Source organism: Physella acuta, unplaced genomic scaffold (genome assembly GCF_028476545.2).
Source record: "Physella acuta isolate Inbredline_101_S28 unplaced genomic scaffold, ASM2847654v3 ptg000844l, whole genome shotgun sequence".
Classification (NCBI taxonomy): Eukaryota; Metazoa; Mollusca; class Gastropoda; family Physidae; genus Physella; species Physella acuta.
In genome coordinates this window covers 278,013-280,013 of record NW_026732361.1, presented here as the reverse complement: position 1 = coordinate 280,013, position 2,001 = coordinate 278,013, and the positions used below count along the sequence as shown (strand labels likewise).

Here is a 2,001-nt window from a genome sequence, read left to right as displayed (position 1 = left end):
TAGTAATTAAATGGAGAAAATAAAATGGCATAAGAACTAGACTAAAATAAGGTGTGCAAACTCTATTTTAAATAAAATAAACCGGGAGTGATCTCCCCTAAACTTTCTCGAATATTCTTATATAAAATAACAGGGGATGGGAACTCGGGCTATAGACATGATTTTTAATCCATTTTAAATACTTAAAGTTTTAAAAATAGAATAAAATCTCGTAGACAATTAATTGCACACCAAGTGAACGCCTTATAAAAAAGCGCATAATAGTGCGCAATATTATTAGTACTTTTAAAATTTACATTAGTTTTTCGAGAAATCGGAAGTAGCGTAAAGTACTACTTCCAGTCAACGGAAATTACTCAAAATTTAACAGAAGGTAGAGAATTAGATCTTTTACTTACATGTGAAATTTCATTTATCTATCTGAAATAGTACTCAAGTTATAGGCTTTTGAAAAATTCAAAGTAGAAAAAGTACCACTTCCGGTTGTCGGAAATCGCTCAAAAGTTGATACGGATCTACGATTTTGATATAATACTTATATATGAAATTTCATCAACCTAGCTGTAACGGTACTCAAGTTATCGTGTTTACACATGGACAGACAGACACACAGACAGACAGACACACACACACAGACATACGGACAAGATTGCAAAATTATGTTTTTCCGTATCAGTGAGGTGTAAAACGTCGAGATTTGTAAAAATCTCGATTTTTTTTTGCACGATTACAATACTTTCTCTATACTACGTATATACGAGAAAGTAAAAATTTAGTAGCTGCTTCCTTTTATTACTTTCAATAATTATAATATGACTATCACAATCATATCACGTTTTAAAATGTTAATTATTTCTCTTTATTTCTAAATGTCTGAGACCGAAATGTAACCAGACGCTTTGGTGTGGAAGTTTCGCACTGTATTTATTTCCATGACAAGTAGTTTAATTTGGCATGCAATACACCACTCTTTACAAAAACGTCAATACTGCTCCTTAACTTTGCTATCCTAAGATCCCAAATGTCTTTGACTAAAGTTCTAATTTCATCTGCTTTGGGAATGTCATCTGTTCCCCACTGTAACAAAGGCTGGGTCATCTCCATATAGAATGGACTTGGCATCTGGGTGAAAAATCTACCATCAGCCTCTTCTTGCTTTTTCTCTTTCAAAGCCTTTATGTCCATCCATTCTGGAGCAATACAACTACATTTCTGTCTTTGTTTTGCAATACAACTACATTTCTGTCTTTGTTTTGCAATACAACTACATTTCTGTCTTTGTTTTGCAATACAACTACATTTCTTTCTTTGTTTTGCAATACAACTACATTTCTGTCTTTGTTTTAAATTTACTGCAAGCCACAAAGAAACTATAACAGGAAGATCAGCACTAAGGGGTCTATATCACCGCTAATTAGATATATCTTCTCTTGCGCAAAGTTCGGGATGATTTTTTAACGTGTTCCCTTTCCGCAAGAAGCTCTACTATAAACTTTATTTACAAAATGTCAATGTTCCAGAAAAATTTACAAATGATCAGTCATCATATAATGTCATAATTACAGAAGTCATATATTTTCTTAGTCATATTTACAGAAATCATATATTGTCAGCCATATATTGTCTAAACTATAGAAGTCATACATTGTCTAAACTATAGAAGTCATACATTGTCTAAACTATAGAAGTCATATACTGTCTAAACTATAAAAGTCATATATTGTATAAACTATTGAAGTCATATATTGTCTAAACTATAGAAGTCATATATTGTCGTAGTCATCATCTTCAAGTTTCATCTTCAAGGGGTTGGTTGTGATTAAGATGGTTGGTGTTGACACGGATGGTGTGGTTGGCGGGACAGGGGTTGTGGGCACTGGGTTTGCTGCCAGGGTTGTGCTGGAGGGGGTGAGGCTGATTCCACCTGTGCTGATGATTCTACTCATACCTGAGGCACCCAGATCTCCTATGCCTGGCGTGACCCTAACTGTGGGTTTGGGT

General features: G+C 34.2%; 1 pseudogene; it reads right to left on the bottom strand.

The window, feature by feature from the left end:
• Window positions 1-865: 865 nt before the first annotated feature.
• LOC131951986 (DNA replication complex GINS protein PSF2-like) lies at window positions 866-1,671 on the bottom strand (annotated as a pseudogene).
• Between the last annotated feature and the right edge of the window lie 330 nt (window positions 1,672-2,001).